The sequence below is a fragment of the Ictalurus punctatus genome, unplaced genomic scaffold, assembly GCF_001660625.3.
Source record: "Ictalurus punctatus breed USDA103 unplaced genomic scaffold, Coco_2.0 Super-Scaffold_100056, whole genome shotgun sequence".
Taxonomy (NCBI): Eukaryota; Metazoa; Chordata; class Actinopteri; order Siluriformes; family Ictaluridae; genus Ictalurus; species Ictalurus punctatus.
In genome coordinates, this window is record NW_026521088.1 from 2796002 (window position 1) to 2819487 (window position 23486).

At 40.3% G+C, this 23486-nt stretch overlaps 1 long non-coding RNA gene across 15 annotated transcripts; it reads left to right on the plus strand.

Annotated features, from left to right (window-relative positions):
- Positions 1-790: 790 nt before the first annotated feature.
- Positions 791-23477, plus strand: LOC128630453 (uncharacterized). Of its 15 annotated transcripts, none has more exons than XR_008394797.1 (13): positions 791-891; positions 987-1121; positions 1984-2037; positions 2141-2256; positions 5239-5317; positions 5418-5518; positions 5626-6344; positions 6628-6787; positions 11739-11888; positions 15603-16413; positions 16816-16867; positions 16995-18059; positions 23380-23477. It is a non-coding gene; the product is annotated as an uncharacterized LOC128630453 (long non-coding RNA). The 15 variants fall into 15 exon arrangements; XR_008394804.1 differs by lacking the exon at positions 23380-23477 and adding an exon at positions 19034-20181; XR_008394805.1 differs by lacking the exon at positions 23380-23477 and adding an exon at positions 18533-19026.
- The last annotated feature ends 9 nt before the right edge of the window (positions 23478-23486 follow it).

The window sequence follows — 23486 nt, forward strand, 5'->3', positions numbered from 1 at the left end:
TTTTGTCATTTAATTATCATTAGAAATCAGAAGATCAGATTAAAGCCATGGCTTCTTTACCTGCCGAAGCTGTAAAACTTTCAATAAACCAGTCAATAGATCAGCTGGATAAATGTAGATTTTTAATTTACTTATTAGATGTATTGATGGTGTTGATAGATTATTTGAAGATTTTTATTGATATTGAACAATCATTCAGTTCAATATTGAAAAAACTTGATAAATAGTTGATTAAATAAATGTGGTGTAATGTACTGAGTCAAATATGAAAACTACAAATAAACAACATCTATTTATATCTGTGTATAATTAAAAACCTCTCTCAATACAAGAAATTCATATCCTAAATGTTGCAAGTGATTAATCTGATCATTTTATTCAGCTGTTTAATTATTACTTTCTAAATAATAAACAAATGAATGTTCTGGATTCATGAGGAATGTTTACATTTTGTGTCCAAACTCAAAAGTTTAAACAAAGTGTATATTTATGATAATAAAGCACAAAGAACGTGAAACCTCAAAACGTCTACAATCATCGATGAATTAAATATTAATTTAAAAAATTTAATTAAATAAGAGTAAGATGAAGTATATTTTTAATTAAAATGTAATTAGGAGCACTTTTAAAGTGGATTTGATTTAAAATAATGATAAAGCTGTTTTTTTATGTATTTGTATATCTTATCCTCTATCGTGTTTAAGAAGAAGAGAATAATGAAGCTTTTTATGAAATAATATTTGGGTTTATTTTATTTTATTTTCTCCTCAAAGATTCAAATTTACGTCAACGTCCGTTACGTTGGTGACGTCACCACGAGCGCGAGAAGTCGAAGGTAGGAGCAGAAAGCGGTGTTAGTGTTAGTTCTGGCCCGTTTGGACCCAAACTAAAGTGAGTTTATTTGGTTCTGTGTAACCGAACCCGTTCTGTTTTTTGCTGTATTGTGTGTATGTGTGTAGTTAACAGTGTTAACACCTGTGTTTCAGGTGTATCAGTATGAAGCAGGCGGTGACGGCGCACTGATTCACTCTCGGAGCTCGGTTCACTAATGACCGAATCACCGAGGAACCGACCAAATATAACTCACACCCGCACGGAGAAGAAGAACAAGAGGAGGAGAAGTGAGAAATAACATTTTAAAACTGTTTTTATTCACTCTGGTTCAGTATTAATGTTAATATTATACAAATATACTAGCGGTGCTAGCTTTTGAGGAGGCAGTCCAGTCCACGCATGCGCAGTGTAATTAATGAGCAAGCTATTCGAAATGTGATTAGCAAATAGGTCGATGTTATTTTTGATTCTATTTAAAACGATGAATTCACTCTGTCAATAACTGCCCAGTCTGAGAATACTGCATGATTTACTTTTATAAGTGGACGTGGCAGAACGACATTTAGCTTCACTGGCTAATTAGAGCTCTTTTACTAGTTTAATGGCTGAGTCATCCGGCTTCGCGCATGCGCAGTGTGGGTTAAGGCGCTATAGTTCTCTTCTTTTGAATTATTATTATTATTATTATTATTGAGACCATTTGGGGTGAATTTGGAGCATGGGGGGGTTCGAGTGACCCCAGAATGACCTATAAATATTCTTTTAATATCTCCGGAACTGAAGCAGCACAAACGAAAATTTTTACGGCACAAACCAGCACAAACTATTCTGCATGTTTTGTGTTGGTGGGGGGGCCAACTTCACGCAGGTTGTGTGTGTGTGTGTGTGTGTGCTCTTCAAATATCCAGGTGTTAGATGGTCAAGTGTGTAGTGTACAGATAGAGTGCACAATTTAAGAAATAGGAACCAGTCAGAGAGAGGACATCGAAATAAGAACAGAAAGCACTGACCAAATAAGGAAATAGATTAAACCGGTACACGGCGTATGGGAGGCAGGAGATCGTGACAGTTATGTTGAATTATAACGTGTTGGATTATAGAAATAAATAAAGTGGTACTGATGTGTGTGTGTGTGTGTGTGTGTTTTAGGATGAACTGGAGTGGGGCAAAGAGAACTGCATTCAGATCAAACGGATACAAGAGGTTATGACTCTCACTCACTCACTCACTCACTCACTCGCACACATCTATACACACACTTCTCGACACAGATCCCTAACTATCATTTCTGGTGTGTGTGTATTAGAGGTGGCCGAGTTGTTTGAGGATCTAAAGAATTGAGTGTCACAATTCAACATGCACATCAGCGAAACTTTTCCCTCTGACTACACCAGCACGCACGCACAGAAATTCATAGTGCAGGTAACACACACACACACACACACACACACACACACGAGTAGAGCAGGTGTAGTTTAACAGCATATGTGTATAAAGAGGCTTTTTTCTTCAGGTCAAAATATATACAGCAGGGGTGCCCAATATGTCAATCGCGATCGACTGGTCGATCGCAAAGGAAGTGCAGGTAGATCACTAGTTGACGTAGTTAGTTGACGTACAGGGCAGCCAGTCTGAGATCTCGTCTTTTCTCTCACCACACGTGTGCTATCAAGCGCGCCAGTGCTAAAGGCTAGCAAGCGAAATCGTGGGGAGAGGACATTTTTCAGTCTTTTAAAGACTTCATTGACAAAACCCAGCTCCAGTGTGCAAATTGATATCAGTCAATGGTTGAGCAGTGCAAATGGATTCATTGCCAAGTGCAGGGAAGACGATGCTTTCCCTGACTTCTTTAACTACCACTGTGTTGTGGATAAAAAATGTCATAAAATAAACATAAGGGAGACCTAGCATCCAGCAAAAAGAAGAAAAAAACGGGCACCTAGACACATAGAAGCGGGATTAGGCGGACATTGACGGAATGGAATTACACTTTAAAGATCTTTAAGAGCAGTAGTAGTCAAAAAAAGCCAAAAAGAGGTATACGAGCTGAGCTGAGGAGTGCTAATACACACACACACACACACGCTCGTACAGTCAAGGGCGGGCAAGTAGACACAACATACACACACACTCTCTCGCTCTCATACACACACATGAATAACTTTAATAATATCTTATAGTAATAGAGAAACTATAAAAAGACAGAATAGTAGGATATGCAGGACAGTAGAACTGTAATGATATTAAGAAGTTGGAAGTACAGTAAACCGCTTTTCAAGTAGTATAAATATATATATAAAATAAGAAATATAGTGCAAATATGAAAATAAATTATAAACTAGAAATACAGGAAAATGTAAACTTACTCATGACTCAAATGGTGAGGGTTCTTGGCTCGCAAGGAAGGCCTTAATTTTAAGAAAGAACCATGAGGAGCCAGTTATAAGGGTGGCTGGGTCAAACCGGCCCCTCCCGAGATAACGATAAGACCAAGGTCCCTCCCGGTTGTTTAGTCGTCTTGTCTACGTCATTTTATTTACCTAGGTAATTGAGAATCCTGGTTTCTGACCACCTAGGTAAATGAGAATCCTGGTTTCTGATTCTCTATGTAATTCAAAACGCTGGGTTTTTATTTTCTGGGTTATTAGAAATGCCTGGGTTCTGATTCTATGTGTAAGTGAAATAGGCCTTTTCTGGAAACATATGGGTTATCTAGTGTGTAAATACAGTATAAATACTGGAGCTTAAGCTCAGGGTAGGGGGATCACTTCTGAGAATTCTCATCGGTGTGGATCTCGTGTGGTGGAATGGAACAATAAAGCTGGACCCTTGCTTCTTCTCACTCACGGCTGGTGTATTTTTTCCATCTCCAACTGGTCTCAGAGGTAGATGTGAGTATTTATTGGCTTTTAAGTTGAGTTTTAAATGTTTTTGGGTAATAGGCTAAATTTGAGCCAACAACTGCATAATACACCAACAAGCCTTATGCACAAGAATGCTAAACGTGAAAGAGATCATGGATGTTGAAACAAAGATCGCCTGTTCTATACGTGCTCGTTCACTTCAAAGACGGCTGTTCCGTGCGCATCTGGAGAAGGCAGACTACGACCAATCAGCTCCTGCTACACACTGACGTGAGACGGCTTAGTAGGGGTAAATTCCTGCAGAGATTTCGAGAGCTCTGTCCGGAGATAAGCGAGTTTCTTTTTGCTGTTAAACATGCAGAATACACCCAGGTCAATGATGATCAGTGGTTGCTGGACTTTTTTTAACCGAGCATTTTTAACCGATCTGACCAACTTAATTTGGAGCTGCAAGGAAAAGACAAAAATTAAAGGCAGTTAATGCCTTTAAACGGAAAATGCAACTTCTGTTTTCAAAGCTGCAGCACCATGTTTTTGGGAACTTCCAAAACCTCGCGTCAGATCTGGAGACGCAGCGGAAGGCTTGTGCGCAGTTTAACATTGCACGCTACACGGAGCAGATTGACAGCTGTCGGTCAGAGTTTGACAGACGCTTTCAAGACTTTGCTTTATTGGAGGCATTCGCCACATTCATGTGCTACCCGTTTAGGGACAATGTTGAGGTTGATTCACTCGCATTGAAAATTGCAGCGCTGTTTCACCTGAACTCGTCTGAAGTGGAGGATGAGATTTTTTGAAACTACAGACTGACATTCAGCTGAAGTCCAGGGCTCATGGACAGTTCTGGAACTTACTCACAGGGGAAAAGTACCCAAACATGAGGAAATGTGCCACCTCCTTGACTGCATTATTTGGCTCTACTTATTTATGTGAGTCAGCCTTTTCCCTCATGAAGATCATTAAGTCCAAATACCGTTCCACAATGACTGATCATCATTTGGAGGCCTGCTTGAGGCTGGCTACCAGCAGCTACTGTCCGGACTATGCAACCCTGGCTGATTCTATTCAGTGCAAGTCATCAGAGTAAGGTAATGACCAAAAATGTACTGAATTGTATCGCGCCATAAGGGTTCATGCAGTTATGCAAGGTACATGAACATATATTGTATGTATGTATGTGTGTGTATATATATATATATATATATATATATATATATATATATATATATATATATATATATATATAAGTATACGCAGTATATAAATAAATATGTTTAGCATTTTTAGTGTAGGTAGATCTCTTTGACTGGTCATGTTAAAAGTAGCTCGCAAGTCAAAAAAGTGTGGGCACCCCTGATGTACAGTAAATATAAATATTAGTCATAATTCGCAGCCTTAGAAGCACAAGCATCCAAAGTAAAATTGCAAATGCAGAGTTTAAAATTGTCACCATGACGACAAAGTCCAAGAAGTGTAACTTACTCCTGCAGAAAATAAATAATAATTATTATTAAGTATCAGTGATGTTTCCGTTGTTCAGGTGGCGATTGCAGGCGCATTTTATCCGAACTGCTTCCTCCAGGGAACTCTATGGAAACGACCCCAGGACCACCATAGTGGTATTCAGTCAGCTTCCATTTAACTAGGGGATTATTATTATTATTATTATTATTATTATTATTAATAATATTTCTCTCTCTCCCTCCCTCTCTCTCTCAGGTGTGTAATCTCCCTCCATTTGCATTCCTCTACTATAAACAGCTCCAGTCTCTCTTCAGACACTGTGGTTAAATCAAATCCATCTCCTTTGACAGCTCCAGGTGTGTGTGACACCACTGTGTGTGTGTGTGTGTGTGTGTGTGTGTGTGTGTGTGTGTGTTTAATTGTGATTTTCTATAAACATGTATTGTGGGTCTGTGTGTATCAGGGCCTATGTAGAGTTCTACCGCTCGTCAATGAGAGGTTCTGGCGTTCTCCCAGAGGTCTCTCTGTCTCTCCTCCTCACGCAGCAGAGACTTCCTCTCCATCTCAACGTTTAACCCGCTGGAGAGGTGGAGACTTGGGCAGGGGGGTAGTGTATCTCACACCTCAGATATACACGGTACACACACACTCTGCAGCGAGCATCATCAGATGAGTCATGGTTACATTTTAAGTGAGAGTAGTCATGTGACCACATCTCCTAGACAGTGACAGTTTAGATGATGTTCTGTACATTAGTGCTGTTCTGTTACAGGTCTCTCTCTCTGTGTCTCTCTCACTCACTGTGTGTGTGTGTCTCTCTCAGGGTGAATGTGGATTTTCAGAATCAGTCAGTGAGCCCTGTCGGGGTTCTGAGCAGCTCCATTGAGTTGGAGAATCTTCCGTCTAACCCTGTCTTTATCGTCAATATCACCGAGGTGTCTGTTCCGCCTCTTTCACTTTCAGTGCACAAATAAAAAAGAAGCTGTGGCTCCTGTGTGTGTGTGTGTGTGTGTGTGTGTGTGTGTGTGTGTGTGTGTGTGTGTGTGTGTGTGTGTGCACTAACAGGAGGTCCAGGTGCAGCCTTTGGATATTGATGAAGATTTACTGCCCCTGCAAGACCTTCCTCAACTGCGTAGTCTGGAGCAAAGGATGCAACAGAGCCCAGATTACAAGCAAAATCTGGTGAGTTTTTTTCCTTTTTGTTAACAACTACTTGCACAATTACACAGCTACTGAGAGCATTTCTGTTTTCTCAAGGTGACACACTCGTACTCAAAGCACAACACTGAACACCACTTTGATATTAGGGAACAGTTATGACCTACTCTTTAGTAGAGATGGAAAACACACAGGGCAGGGTAACTGCAGGAGTAGTGAGAAGCACTGACACAGTTGACGAGGCAATACATGCTTATTAATTATTTGTTTTTATACTAGTGTATATTATTTTTTAAATCGGTTTCAGGTAAACTGGTTGGCGCTTATTGACGGGGTGTATGTGCGTGACTGCACCTGGCGCATATTGAAGAGGGTGATTGCTAACTCCCTGGCAAAGAATCTCAATTGGAGGGGAGTCAATGGAAAGACTTCACTGTCCGCTCTCCAACTCGGAGAGGTCGTGATTGGTAAGTATATCTGTTTACATACAGAATTAGCTGTCTCTCTCAGATGATATGTAAGGGGTAATCCACGGCTAGATGTGCATTAAACGATTTTAATGCATGATGTGGAGGAAAAGAACCACTCGTTCAAATCGTTTAATGCACACCTAGCCATGGATTACCCCGCCTATACCATGGTCTTTCCACAATTAATAACGTTAAAGCTGTCATTGGTTTAGAAGTGCAAACTTTGATTAGAAGTTTAAAATAAACTTTGGGAGGTCCCACTTCGGCTCTAATTGGCTATTTATATTTCTCTGGTTTACTTTATTTAAATGGTTAGTAGTCATATGGATCCCAGCATAGCTGGGACAGGCACGCCTTTAAGATTTATTAGTTGGAACGTCAGAGGTATGGGTAATCCTGTCAAGACATCTAAGGATTTTATACATTTGAAACATTTAAACTTCAATATAGTATTTTTACAGGAGACGCACCTACGTCTTAAAGTATTAAAGATCATCAAAGGTTACTCTGCCCTTGGGTGAGTCAAGTCTTCCACTCGAACTTTAATTCGAAAGCAAGAGGGGTCGCTATTTTAATTGACAAAAGGTCACAGTTTTCCTCCACTAACGTTGTTGCTGATGTGAACGGTAGATATATTATAGTTGCTGGTACTCTGATGCAAAGACAGGTGTTGTTGGTAAATGTACACGCTCCAAACTTTGATGATGTGGAATTTGCTAATAGATTGTTGAGCAATCTCCCTTTTTAAATACTCACCTGTAGATTTTCGGTGGAGATTTAAACTGTGTAATTCACCAAAACTTTGATCGGTCTAATCCCCGTACTCTGAATCAATCTGCTATGTCTAAAACATTTTCCGATTTTATGGGTCAGAACGGTCTCGTTGATCCCTGGAGATCCCGTAACTCTGCTCTTAAAAAGTTTTCTTTCTTCTCCCAGGTGCTATCCTATTGAAATCCTATTCGAGGATTGATTATTTTTTATAGACAGCACTCTTGATTCTTGTGTAGTTTCTTCTGACTATTTGGGTATTGTAATTTCTGACCATGCGATCATGAATTAGATATTCATCTTTCTATTTATAAACGTAGCCCACCGCCTTGGAGATTTAATTCTCTTCTTTTAGCAGACAGTGAATTCTGTGAGTTCATTTCTACTTCTATGGATGACTTTCTTTTCTTCAGTCAGAATGACTCCACCTCTTATTCATTGTTATGGGAGACACTTAAATCCTATATCAGAGGGCAGATTATTTCTTACTCCACTCTCTGTAATTAAAAGCGCACTGCTAGGGTTAATGAACTTACATCTGCGATCAGTAGTCTCGATCAAAGATGTGCGTTGAACCCCTCTCCAGAACTTCTTAAACAGCGAATCGACTTACAGGCAGAATTCAATCTTATTTCGACTAAAGAGGCGGAGCGCTTGTTGTTACGTACTCCTGGTTCATATTATGAACATGGCGACGAGCCGAGTCGTTTACTGGCACGTCAGCTACGGCGACAGGCCGCTTCCCGTCTCATACCTAGTGTTAAAAACACTCATAATATCGTCACTACAGAGCCCATGGAAATTAATGCTACTTTTAAATGGTTTTACTCTTCACCTTATAAATCTGAATTTCCTGCAGACGATACTAAAGTGAATGCATTTCTTCAAGACCTTTGTAACCCTGTTAGTGATTCGAATACTGCCATGCAACTGGACTCCCCACTCTCTTCAAGAAATTTGAATTCAGTTAAAACTATGCAATCTAACAAAGCTCCTGGCCCGGACGGGTTTCCAGTTGAATTTTTTAAAATGTTTATTGGAAAATTAGCTCCATTGCTTTTATCTGTGTTCAACGAATCCTTGGAATGTGTCTTTGCCTCTGACTCTGACACAAGCCACGATAGCTCTGCTTCTTAAGGAGGGTAAGGATCCAACCTCCTGTGGTTCTTATAGGCCGCTGTCTCTGCTTAATGCAGATGTAAAGGTGTTGGTGAAAGTAATGGCATCTCGTTTAGAGAACGTACTCCCTTATATTATATGTGAAGAGCAGAAGGGTTTTATAAAGGGACGTCAGATGTTTTTCAATACCCGTACGCTCTTTAATATAATTTATTCAAAGCATTCGGCAGTGCTTCCTGAGATTGTGATTTCATTAGATGCTGAAAAAAGCATTTGATAGGGTTGAGTGGGAGTATTTGTTTGCAGTCTTGAGGAAGTTCGGATTTGGGGATGAGTTTATTTCTTGGATTAGCCTCCTTTACTCAACCCCTAATGCCAGGGTTCAGACAAACGATCTCGTCAAGGTTGTCCTTTATCCCCTCTGCTTTTTGCTGTCGCTATCGAACCTCTGTCTATCGCATTAAGATCTTCTCTCTTGTTTAAAGGAATAGTTCGATACGGTGTAGAATACAAATTGTCGCTATATGCTGATGATTTGTTATTGTATGTAACCGATCCTGTTGCCTCTATGCCAGCTGTCTTGGCTGTTCTGGAGTCCTTTGGTGTTGTCTCTGGTTATAAATTAAATTTGGATAAAAGCGACTGTTTTCCTGTCAATACTGCAGCATTTTCTCTCCAACAGTCAGATTTACCGTTTCGATTTAGTCAGTAAGGGTTTAAATACCTAGGTATCAACGTGACACGTTCTCTATCTAATCTTTCATCAGCTAACTTCACTCCCCTTATCTCAAAGGTTAAATCTAACATTCAGATTTGGGTAACTTACCCCTTTCTCTAATTGTCAGGATCAATGTCGTCAAAATGAATATATTACCGAAGTTTCTTTTCTTGTTCCAGCAAGTGCCTCTTTCTCTGCCAAAATCATTCTTCGATTCATTGGATAAGATAATTAGTACTTTTATTTGGGGAGGGAAGCCACCAAGGGTTAGTAAATTATTGCAGAAATGTAGACTTAGTGGAGGACTTGCATTACCCAATTTTCAATTCTATTACTGGGCTGCGCACATCCATAAACTCTGCTACTGGGTTAAATCTCCTGGATCTTCTTGGTCTAAATTGGAACTATTGTCGTGTAGGGAATCCTCTTTACCTGCTTTACTTTATTCCTCTCTACCTACAAAACTCTCCCTATATACTGGTAATCTAGTTGTCCTCAACACTTAGGACTTAGGACTTAGTATCAGTTTAGACGGCGCTTTAAATTTGTAGGTGCATCCTCTTTGTGTCCTTTAGTCAACAACCACCTATTTCCTCCATCGTGTTTGGACTCCACATTCTCAGTGTGGGATGACAAGGGTATTGAAGAAGTTAGAAATCTGTATCACGAAGGTGTGTTCGATAGCTTTGCCAATCTGGCATACACTTATGACCTCCCTGTGACTCATTTTTTTTCGGTATTTTCAAATTCGGAATTTCGTTTCTAGATGTTTTCCTGATTTCCCCTCTGCGCCTCCTGAACAGGCTTGGGAAAGCTTGTTTTCAAACAATCCACATCAGAGAGGGGTGTTGGGAACGTGCTATAGGGAGGGTACAGTCTACCACTTCCTGTGCTCGTCTTGGACTCATCCAGTTCAAAGTTTTACACAGAGTCCATCTGTCCAAGTCGAGACTTTCTGTGATGTATCCGGACGTAGAGGACAAGTGTGATAAATGCCATGGCTCTCCCTGTCATCTTGGCCATAGGTTTTTCTTCTGCCCTGATCTCCATGGTTTTTGGACTGTTTTTTTACCATCATGTCCACTATTCTCAGGGTAGATTTAAAGCCTTGTCCATTGATTGCTGTATTTGGGATTCCTGATGCCTCAGTTCCATTGAGATTGATACAAAAGGATGTTTTTGCTTTCACATCCCTTATAGCAAGACGTTCCCTACTGTTGCAGTGGAAGTCTGCTAAATACCCATCTATCTCCCAGCGGCTAAAGGGCGTGATGTTTTTTCTGAAACTCGAGAAAATAACATATAGGATGAATGGTTGTACGGACAAGTTTTTTTTATAAAGGGCATCCCTTTATTGTATACTTTATGGAGTTAGACACTTCCCACTTAAATTTTTGTGCCTGTTGTTGGATTTTACAATATCTTTATAACCAGCGACAGTTATTGGGTATCCATGATGAGGCGGGGGGCGGGTTTTCTGCATTTTTAATTTTGTTTTCCTTTGTTAGTGAAAAAAGAAGAAAAACCTGTGAATGTTTACTGCTGTGTGTTGCTCAATTTGTTTTCCTTGGGAAAGGGAGGGGAGGAGAGAAGAGAAAAGGTGATGTTCAGTTGACATGTAGACGTGTTCAGGAGAAATGTTCAATAAAAATGAAACTGGAAAGAAAAAAGTAGTTTAAAATAAACTTTAATTTCCATAAGTTAGGTGGTCAGATCTGGAATTTTGTCTGAAGTAAATCAGACACAGAGATAAAGTAGTGTGATAAGATTTAGGAATGATCACGGTGATCAAACTGGCTGAAATTACCTGTGCAATAAACAGTTACAGTGAGGGGGAAAAAAGTATTTGATCCCCTGCTGATTTTGTACGTTTGCCCACTGACAAAGAAATGATCCGTCTATAACTTTAATGGTAGATTTATTTGAACAGTGAGAGACAGAATAACAACAAAAAAATCCAGAAAAACGCACGTCAAAAATGTTATAAATTAATTTGCATTTTAATGAGGTAAAAGTATTTGACCCCCTCTCAATCAGAAAGATTTCTGGCTCCCAGGTGTCTTTTATTTTTTAATTTTTGACATGCGTTTTTCTGGATTTCTTTTGTTATTCTGTCTCTCACTGTTCAAATACAACTACCATTAAAATTATAGACTGATCATTTCTTTGTCAGCGGGCAAACGTACAAAATCAGCAGGGGATCAAATACTTTTTTCCCTCACTGTATAATGCACACCTTCCAGCCAATCAGAATCCAGTATTCACACTGACCGTGGTATAAGTGTAATTAATGCTTAAGATTCATAATGACTGTACGATATGTGTTGCTTTATTCCAAAGCTGCAGTTCATAGAAACCTCTTCACGGCTAAAGCTGCAGAGATGGAGGTCGAGGGGACCATGAAGAGGCGGCTCCAGCTGGCATCAGATCGAGAGTGTGGGCGCAAGAGCAGACTTTTGATAAAGGAGGGTATTTACAGTGTTTTAACTGGTGTGTTTTTTGCGCTATTATTAATTTGTTAAAATGTTCATATTATAGTCTATTTTTAATTGTTTATAAAAGTCCTTGCTGTTTTTAAGTGGCTGAATTAGTGTGTGTGCGCGCGTGTGTGTGCGTTGGTAGCTGGGTGGGTATATAGTTCTGGTCTGAAGTTGACATACCCCTTGCAGGAGAAAGAGACCCTGTGTAATCTGTTTAAACGACTTTTACGCATGTTTTGCAGAGAGATCATTTTCACCTTGCTGTTTGGGTCTCTGTCCCACACTGTTACAGTGCAGTATTGAGAGCGCAAGGGAGATCGATTTTCTATCAGAAACAGTAACTATATAAAATGGACGTCAACACGCAGCACTCTGTGAGGTCATTTCTCGCTCTCAACAGAGTAGTTGTGATTGTTCAGTGTTTACCACGGGGCCAAAACATTCAAGGCCATGGTGTATTTTGACTGTTCCTGTAGCATAATCTCACCAAACTGTGTGTACACGAGTCCACAGACACTGAGTCTATTCACAGTTCCATGCTGTGTAGATGTTCTGCTCATCCTCACTGTACCGTAAAGGTCAGAACCTCACATCTGTAACCTTGTAGCTTTCCTTAATCAACATGACTGCAACCAAGCTTGTGTAGCACTACTATTTTTAGATCTCCGCCTCTCAAAAGTATTGTCGCCCTGCGCGGCCGCCTCTCAAATCTTTTGGCGGCCAGCTCTCAAATCTGTTGGCGCCCTATGCGTCCGGCTGTCAAATCTATTGGCGCCCTATGCGTCCGGCTCTCAAAACTATTGGCGCCCTTCACGGGCAGTTCTCAAAAGTATTGGCACCCGATCTGAATTTTGCCACGGCAAGCACCACTCACATTTTCTTCAGGAAATGTACCTTAAAATAATAAAAAGTCTCTCACTAGGCTGTGTGTCGAGATAAACGTGAAAACATCTTGAGCTTGTGTTCACCACAGACCTTATTTCCGGCATTTAACCCAAAACCCCATTGACGGAAGTGCTAATACGCTGACTCGTTTCTGGGTTTCACGACTCATTCCTGCAGCACTCTGTAAGACGGGCTGTTGTTATCAAACCATCGAAGTAAGATAAGCGGCTTTGGTAATGATTCTTTAAATGAACCGATTCAGAATCCTCTTCTTGAATCGTTTGAGTCGTTCTCACTCGGTCAGGGTTGCACGTGTGGGTTGCTTTTCCTGCACGTGTAATCAGCACGTGTTCACAGACCGTAAATCCCGACCCCATGGTAGACACTCGACAGAAATTTCATACTAAAGTAAGTATTTTATATTTTCTGGGTCTAAACAGAGCAGAAGTATTGCTAACGTGTTGTACAGATTCTATTGGACTGGTGAACTGTGTGGATTTGTATATTTAACCCAGTTTAATATGGCCTGCTTTCTACAGTCAGAGACAAGTAAATCTGTTCTAATGTTCATTTATTTTCCATAGATAAAACACGTTTGTTTACACATGAATACGTACTTTATGCTTTCAGAATGGTGGAGATTTGGCTCTTAACTATGGTTAAGTGGGGGGTACTATAAAATGCACAGTTCTGAGACACTATATACCTATACTGTGAAATCAGTACATGTGTGTTTAGAATGATTATAGCTTTTGGGGAAAAAACTATTCTTGAATCTATTAGTCCTTGTTCTGATGCACCTGTAACGTCTCCCTGAGGGCAACAGATCAGAGCCAGGGTGAGAGCTGTCCTCAATGATGGTTTTTCCTCTGCTGAGGCAACGGGGGGTGTAAATATCCATCACGGAGGTGTTGTGGATAAAAAATGTCATAAAATAAACATAAGGGAGACCTAGCATCCAGCAAAGGGGAGAAGAAGAAAAGATGGGCACCTAGACACATAGAAGCGGGATTAGGCGGACATTGACAAATTGGAATTACACTTTAAAGATCTTTAAGAGCAGTAGTAGTCAAAAAAGTCAAAAAGAGGTATACGAGCTGAGCTGAGGAGTGCTAATACACACACACACACACGCTCGTACAGTCAAGGGCGGGCAAGTAGACACAACATACACACATGAATAACTTTAATAATCTTATAGTAATAGAGAAACTCTCTATAAAAAAACAGAATAGTAGGATATGCAGGACAGTATGGAGGATATGCAGGAGCTTAAGCTCATCACTTCTGAGAATTCTCATCGGTGTGGATCTCGTGTGGTGGAACGGAACAATAAATCTGGACCCTTGCTTCTTCTCACTCACGGCTGGTGTCTTTTTTTTCTATCTCCAACTGGGCTCAGAGGTAGATGTGAGTGTTGGCTTCTATGTTGAATTTTAAGTGTTTTTGGGTAATAGGCTATATTTGAGCCAACAGAGGGGAGAGGTAATAAATAAACTTATAAATGTGATTACTTGATGACCGTAGACAGAACTCTATAAATGTGAAATGTTTTGTTGAAGTTCAGATGAATCTCTGATGTACAGAATATTCAACAGAGTTCTGCAGAAAGATTTTGAATGCCTGTCATTCACCAGAACAAATTTGCAGTTGAACAGTCTGTCTAAAAGAAAAAATCTAAACACACAATATAAAATTCCAGCAGTGTGAATAAAGCCTTTGTGTTGCTTTTAGCAAACATGTCTAGTACTCTCGGTTCAATGTACACAATTTACCCCATTTAAATGCATTTTGGAAATTGTTCCACATGGCCTTAAAGTGTGAATATTCACTGTATGCCAAATAAGTAATCAAAGAATGGAACTGAATTTTTTCTTCTCTAACGGACCATTAATCACAATTATAAAAGATGATGCATCAGGTACAAAGTATCAGGGTTTTTCCCCCTCTTTTTCCCACAATAGTTGCATGATTTTTGCTACACCCTTTCCACCGTGTGTGTGTGTGTGTGTGCACGCGCGCTACAAATCACTTTGAGGTAAAAATATTTTAAGGCAGCCACTTTCACCTTCCTACAACAATTGGTGACTGGTCTGAGGTGAAGCTTCTTGTCATGTTACTGTGGTCATGGATCACATTGTGGGGATCTCTGTAATGTAACCATTTCTGTAATTATCCTTACCTGCTTTTGTGCTTCTGTGTCTTCTGTTGGTGCTTTATTCTGCTTTTTAGGACCCGAGCACCGCTGCTGCAAAGCCCTATTGGATCTGCTGTTTATTATTGGGGCAGTCCACCGAAGGTGCAGCGCTTCCGGTGACCACCGGAGGGTGCATGCACCGGAGGTGCAGGGCCCTATTGATTTTCTGGTGTTTATTGCATTCTTGTCGTTTTTAAGGGCCTAAACATGGCTGAAAACTCCCAAAACTCGGTAGACGCGCCAGCACCAGTGAAAATGTAACTTACATTGGGCATGGGCATGGTCGAGGAGCTCCTTAGCACCCCTGAAGGCAGGCAATGGTCGGGATGAAGTTGCTCCGATGTGCACGATTTACCATATATATATATATATATATATATATATTAGATATTATATATATATATATATTAGATAGATATGGGGTAATAAAGTGTAAAATATAGATAATTCACAATAATTTAATATCAGATATCAGTTAGATTCAGCTTCGGACACAAGTTCCAGGTACTGATCGAGAAGGAGTGGATCAGCTTCGGACACAAGCTGACCTCGGTGCGTATGAGCAGTGAGGGCGTGGCTGTGTGTGGGTGCGTGAACGCATGTATATTTAACCCCATCTTTCTCTCTGTGTGTGTTTCTCAGCGTGTCGGCCTTGGAGATGAGAATCACGCCAACTCGGAACGATCCCCTCTCTTTGTGCAGTTCATCGACTGTGTGTGGCAGATGATGAGACAGGTCAGCTACTGATGCTTTACACCACAACACTGTTGAATTCTCCAATCTGATTGGTCAGAAGGCGTTGGAGACATTTCTGGAACAGCAAGATTCTGATTCCAGCTGCAAGGGAAATTACAGCTTTATAGTGATGTGCTCGTTCTCGTTCCTATAGTAACAGCTCTTTCACAGGGTCTAGTATGGCGTACGCAATACATATTCTAAGCTTAATCGTAAACATATTATAAACATGTCACTTAAAGAAAAAGACGTATGATCATTGTGATCTAGTTAAGATTTATAAGTTATCTATTTATGGAAGTTTTATGGAAGTAGTCTCCAGTGTCACGGCAGAGAGGACATTGCACTTTCCAGTTTCTCAGTAACATTGCAAGTCTTATTAATTTCAAGAGTTAGGGGGAAAAAAGAGAGGCTTGTGAGGGAACTATTGTTTTATTTTAATGTTATAAAGTAAGAGATCATAATGAGAACTAACTCTCTTTTCCAGGACATTCCAAATTGTTCTTTGGCTATGCCCCATGTTTGTGCAATGGTTCAGACCGGTTTTTCCTCTTTTCGCAGCTTCAAAATGGCTTGCTTTTCTCCCATAGACAGGTCTCTGGTCTTCATGTCGGTTTATTCTTTTTAACAACAAATGCTGTCTCCACAGGTGAAACCCAGGGCTCAAACCAAGAGAAGACATTCAGAGCTATTCATTCTTTAAAGTCCATTTAACGAGGTACACCTGGCCAGCAAGAAAAACCATCAGTCACTCGTTCCAGTATTTTTGAACAGTTAATGAATAGGATGGCTTCAAAAAAGCTGCCATATTTTAAGCTGTGTAACACGTCTAGATGTAAATATGAGGAAATGAAAGCTGAAATTCTGATCTATCGTCTCATATTCGTCTTTTATCTCAAACCCAAATGTCTTCAGTATACAGCAAAAGCAAGTGAATTGGCCTTGATGTTCCAATACTTTTGAAGAGGACTCTAATTGTAAGAATTAAATATAATTTCCGTACTGAACAAAAGACTGATTATCTGTTCAGGCACTATTGTGCAGATCCACATTTAAGCATCTTACTATACACTGAGTTCAAAGAGCTTTTTCTCATCCCCATCCTGGATCGCCCCTACAGCTGCCTGTTTGGTACATTCCTCTACAGCAGTGAGCAGGAGAGAATGGAAAAGGTACGCTCCACGTTTCTCCACTAATGGGCGGAGGCTTTCCAGCCTGTCTGATTTTTCTGAATGGAAATGAATTTGTCTAAGTGTCTTATGACTTCTCTCTCTGTCTCTCTCTCTCTTTTGTTTTTAGGAAGTACAGGGTAAAACGGTCACTGTGGTCCTACGTTAACAGTCAGCCGGAGGACTTCACTAACCCGTTCTATGTGGACTGTAAAAACCAGGTGCTGTATCCACTGGCCAGTGTCACACATCTGGAGCTCTGGGTGGGTTATTATGTGCGCTGGAACCCACGCATGAGACCACAGGTGCTTATACTGCAAACCACACTCTATGAAATTCTGGGGAAATGCTCAAAAATAGTGTTTCCAATATATACCAAAATACCCAGTTACTTGTATAACTGAACAGTGTCACTTCAGACACATGATGAATGTCTCTTTTTATTTCTAGATGTTTCTGGGTTTTAACACCAAGTTTGCTTTAAAAAAACAAAACCATTTCTATCAGCACAAAGCTAAAAAAAACACAAAAGCTGGAGTAATGGGTCGGTAAGCATAAAAAGTGCCGTACACAGTGGAACTGGACACACGAGGATCTCTGACACTGTTGACCCTTCAGTGGTTCCATTTTCAGTTCTAGTTTGTAGGTACAGGTTTCAGTCTTCAACAACATTGTAGTTTTCTTTTTAAAATGCACTCCTTGGTTGTGCTCACTGCATTACAAACTCAAATCCAACATTGTGAGATTATTTTTTTTTAAGTGTGTTGAAATGTAGTTTTCTTGTGATTCCTCTATATTCCTGTATATTTCATGATTGGCTGGTTAGAAAACTACATGAACGTACAGGTGTTCCTAATAAAGTGGACGGTGAGTGAACATGACGTGGCTGAAACGATTTCCAAAACACTTCAGGAGCAGCTAGCGATAAAGATTAAGGTTACACCGGCTTGATGATTGATCTTTTAATAATGCTACATAAATAAATAGAAAGCGAATGGAATGATTTAGAAAATCGGTGTCCCAGAACGAAACTGATGTTTGTGTGCTTTGTTGATTTCTTATGTAGACGCCGCTCCATCAGAATTTGAGAGTTATTGTTTTTGCGTGAAGAACGTGGAGGAGCTCCAGAGAGAGGCCACGTCATCCTGCTCCATCTCCTCATCCTCAGAGCATACTTCTCCCTCCTCACATAGTGGTACACCACTTCACACTGCCGTCTAAATACACACGCGCACACACACACATACATACATTTAAGAGCACACACTGTCTTTACTCAATGAATACACTCAGGCACAAGTAGGGAGTGGATGAGTATGAAGCGGGCACACACACACACACACACATTCCTGTTTGCAATTTTTTTAACTATAGAGAAGTAACCTAGTGTCACATTTTATAAATCTTTAATACTTAAAAATGGATCTTGGATCAATGAGGTTTTCTACTGTTCTCAAGGTTTGGCATGCTGTGCATCCTGAGATGCTTTTCTGCTCACCATGTATGTAAAGAGAGCTTATTTGATGTTACCATGGCCGTCCTATTAACTTGACCCAGTCTGGCCATTCTCCTTTCGCCAACAACGTGTTTCCACCCCGAGAACTGTCACTTACCGGATGTTTTTCACACAAGTGTGTGTGTGTGTGTGTGTGTGTGTGGAAATCCTAGGAGAGCCGAAGTTTCTGGAATACTCAAACCAGACCATTTAGAATCTACAACCATGCCACGGATAAAATCACTGGATTACATTCTGGTGTTTGATGTGAATATTGACTGAAGCTCTTCATCTGATCCTGCTTGATGTTGTACACTGTGGTGTTGCCATATGATTGGCTGATTGGATAATTGTATGAATGAGCACATGTACAAGTGATCAGTGAGCACATCTATCTACCATAGAGGTATTTTGGGGCAATACTTGACAATGTACCTGACTTTGTTAGATTTGTGGCCAAGTTGAAGAAGCTTTTGACATCCCAATGGAAAATAATAAATAAAACAATCCAGGACAAATTCACTTTCAGTATTTTATTTTTACATAGTTTTTTTCCCCCTTAATGTTAATCTCTTTCTACAGAACCCGTCCAAACTTCATATGTCAATGTAGTAAGCAAGATAAACTGTCTACAGATAAAGAATCTAAGCATGCATCTGTTTTCACCCTTATAGAAAAAGTTTTGCAGTTCCTATCCAAAAGACACCAAGAGCCCAGATGTCCTTAGAAACTAAATGTAACCTCCAACTCGTGGCCTTTTCAGAAACTCGATTCCCAGACGTCGCCACACTGATCACAGTGCACCCTTCAAATCCACCGTGCAGCGGAAATGGACCAGTCGATTTAAACGGATTGTTGAAAATGTATGTTGTTCAAGGCATTTGTGGATTTGAAATTTCGCTGCAAACCGAGTCTGAACAGTCGCCAGAATCTGAGGCAAAAACACACGAAGGAACGAGATCACGTCGTCATTGCCTCGTCTCTGGTGTTCTACATTTTTGACGAAAGTAACACCAGAGATGCTGCGTTAAAATGGTCAAGAAAATTACACCAGAGTAAAAAAAAATCCCATTGTGTTAGATTATAAACATCGACTGAAACTCTCGATAGGACGTGACACTGTTGGAGAGTCGCATACGAGCGGACATTCAACAATATTTAGTAGAAGCCTTGTGGATGTTTTCGTCTGTGTTCGTCTGTAATATACTGGACTGTCCTACCAAGAGTTCGACCACAACACATTCAACTGAAGCTCATACAGTCGGCATACTGAACTCTCCTTTTTGCCATAGTGCGGCCGCTTAACAGGATAAGGCCTCAGAAGTCAAGCACCAGCAGCTTGTGGCTAAAAAACTGCAGCAGAATTGAGCTCGGTTAGGAGGTGACGGGTGACGGAAAAAAGCCGGGGAACCTCGGAAAGGAAAACAGGGCTGTGTTCCAAATCTTTTATCGCCTCCTCTTCAAACTCCAAAAACCTCTGGGCCCTACAGCTAAATCCAAAGCTGAGGAAAACAACCGTTCAACTAAGAAGGCCTTCTCAAACACAATGTTTGAGCGAAGGGAGGAAATGATCAAACACAGATCAATTGGAACACAGCCCATACAGCAAAACCGTAAAAGGTGCCATAGAGCGTAAATGATTCAAAAAGACACAAATCTAAGCCCAGTACAACCAGTTGAACATGAATAACACGCAAAGCACATTTCACAAGCATGATATCTTTCAAAAATGTCCAAAAGTACAAATTCCCTAATAAAGGAAAAAGACATGTTTGTGCTAACATGTAAGACTTGAGTTTCTACATCTTCCAAACAAGTACACTTCAGCGTCTTCCTTACTGCAAGCTCGGCTCTGCAAATCTACTACCACTATTGTACCAGTAAACACACACACACAGACAGAGCAAGTTAGCAAAGATCGGTCAACAAGGTTTCTTCAACACAACCACCTTTTGATACACGTACGCTCACTTCATATTGTCAGTCCCTTTTTAAAAGTGAATTAAACCATGAGCAGCTATCTTCTCAAAAGTCCGGTCAATTTCAGAGCACAAAAAAACTGCCTATATACACAACAATTCAGTCCCACGTCTCTGAAAGAAATGCAGAGCACAAATGTACAAATCACTGTGATTTCTATTTTTCTTACATGTGAAAAGGATGCTTGTAAAAAGATGATAAATCTTCACTGGGAATTACTTTAAGGTCATCAACAATTAATTTATAAATCAGGGGAGCCTGGCTCTGGTCCTGAATTCCTGTGATCATGCACAGTGTGATGATTTCTCATCTAACACTCCTACCTAATGACCCGAGGACTTAAATCGGGTGTGATTCAGGAAAATTCCCAAACTGTACTGGACTGTAATCTTACAGGACCACAGTAAGGCTTCCCTGCTCTAAAGCGTTTCCTACAGAAATATTTATTTGAACATGATGTGGATAATCTAATCACAGACTCTGGATTAACGGTGCACACAGCAATGCTTTCACACAAAAGTGTGATGGACACTAAAAAGCTGGAGCAGCACTAATGCATGAATAGTTTGTCTCAGAGTTTGTACTTTCAATTAGAAACACATTAAACCTCTGCACAGTTTCCATCTTCATATGAATAATATTGTAAACAGTCGTATTAGTGAGAATGAGGACAAATGGTTAAATATTCACAGAAAGTTTGACTTAGTCACAAAGCAGATGTCCCTCCCCCACCCCCCACTGAGAGCATGTATGCATTGAGCAGTGCTCCCTCTTCAGGCTGGGAGATGTATCACAGGTTACACCACGTTGTCTTCTGTGGGCGGCTCAGCGTTGGGGGGCTGGAGGAGAGTTTGTTGAACTGTAAAATGACATTTTCACTTAGGGGTGTACTCACTTTTGTTGCCAACGGTTTAGACATTAATGGCTGTGTGTTGAGTTATTTTGAGGGGACAGCAAATTTACACTGTTCCACAAGCTGTACACTCACTACTTTACATTGTAGCACAGTGTCATTTCTTCAGTGTTGTCACATGAAAAGATATCATCAAATAGTACCATAGCAGGCTGAGAGTCTCACATCAACAAAGGTCAAGCGTGCTCATTAGAATATCAGCCTGGAAAGTTTTCAAATCGGTCTTATCAGTGTTTTTTTGCTCGCTCATTCACACTTTGCACTATGGTTACGATAACAGTCTATCCTTCTGCCCAACATGGATAAAACTGGCCATGTCAGCCATTTTGACAGCCTGTGGTGTTGTCTGGTTAAAAATGTAAGTTTATATTCTAGATTATATTTGTAGTACATCTCCTTGCACATGCACTTTTTCCCCTTAATAGTACAGGGACATACTTGTGCATGAAAAGCAGATAGAACAGTATAATCAAAAAGAGTGCGAAGAAGGGGAAAAAAAGTAGAGTACTCGTGACCCCGCCCTCCTTTAAGCCAACCAATGAAAGCAAAGCTCGTTATCAAACAAAATCAAGGTCTACAAAATAACCTGTTGGGAGAACACCACATATAAACACTACACCTTAAAGTGACTAACATCCTATATAAGGTTTGCATAATTATTAGCTTCTCCAATTCAGGAAAATGGGTCAAAAAAAAAAAGGTCAGAAATTGTAAAATGCCTATCAGGGGGCTGCAGCACACTGACGATCGCAAAATTATGGAGGTGTGACCTCCCAACAAAAATGCTTTGTGATGAATACTCGACAGGAGGCAAAAAAAACGCGGAGAAGAAAAGGCGCTAGTTGACTGCAAAAGACTAAGAAGAATAAAACGTGAGAGAACCCATTAGCCAGCACTGCCACCATGTTTCAGAACTGCAACCTTCCACGAGTGTCCAGAAATACAAGGTGGCAAGTGCTCAGAGACATGGCTACAGTAAGGAAGGCTGAAATACAACCGCCACTGCATAAGACTTACAAGCTGAAGCATCATGACTGGGCCAAGAAATACCTGAAGACCGTTCCTTATAGGTTTCATGGACCAATGAAATAAGAGTGACTATAGATGGAGCAGATGGACCTTTTCCGTCTGGTTAAAGATGGACTGAAAATGAACTCCCAAATCTCCAGTTTGTAGAAGATCCTTTCTTCAACAATGGTACAGGAAGAAGTCAGCAACGTTCAAGAAGACCATGATCTTTATGCAGGACAATGCTCCATTCAGCTAAAATGGATCATGAACAGATCAAGAAACTGACATTCAATGGAAGGCTCACGGCGGTTATTGAAAAGAAGGGTGGCTACATTCATCACTGAATAGCTTTGAAGGGCCAAAATAGTTCATTGTTACTTCACTGAATAACTTCCTGAGAAATTACATTTTTTTATTTGTTAAACCTTCTATTTTGTTGGGAAAGAAACATTTAGGATCAACTGAGATCACTGTATTTGTTCACCAATCAAATTAAGCTGAGAAGTACCATTTGCCATGTGTTTGGGTTTTTTTTTCTTTTACAGGCCTAGTTAAATAAATTGGAATATAGAAGTACAGTAGAAACGAGAAACCGGACTGAATGCACGTTTTTAAAACGGCTATAGTTGTGTATCCGTGGATTGCAGGCGTGAAAAAGTGAAAAACTGAAATCTGACTGAAGCGAATGTAGTTCAGTTCAGTCTGAAGTTGTAGAGGAAACATTCGCACTCGGTAATCTAGTTTTGTAACGCCACACAGGTCATAAGCTCTGTTAGAAATTATATATCGGAGCTACAAACCCCACCCTGCTCCGCTGTACGAGGCGACTCAACACCGCCATCTTGTGTTTGTGTGTATGTGTTGCTGTGTTCATGAGGCAGTTTTGCTTAGTGTTTTCTTTAAGGTTTAATGTTCTATATTATTGTGAGTGTGTGTTTATGTATTTAGTGTGAGCTGTAGTTTTGTTTTGTAATTTTACGTGTTTTATTTCTTCCTCCCAGATTTCTGCACTGCACAGTGTATTATTAGAAACAGGGCTTCTCTGTGTAGGAGAACAGTTGTTTTGTGTTATTAACAGCAAGTTATATCGCTTATTGTGAACCGTTATGTGTGCAGGAGGCGGTTCAGCTGGACGGAGAGATCCTGCATGCGCTGTGAAGCGAGTGTGTTCTATGGCGTATCGGCACCTGGACAAGCACAAGATCGAGCCGGTGCTCTACATG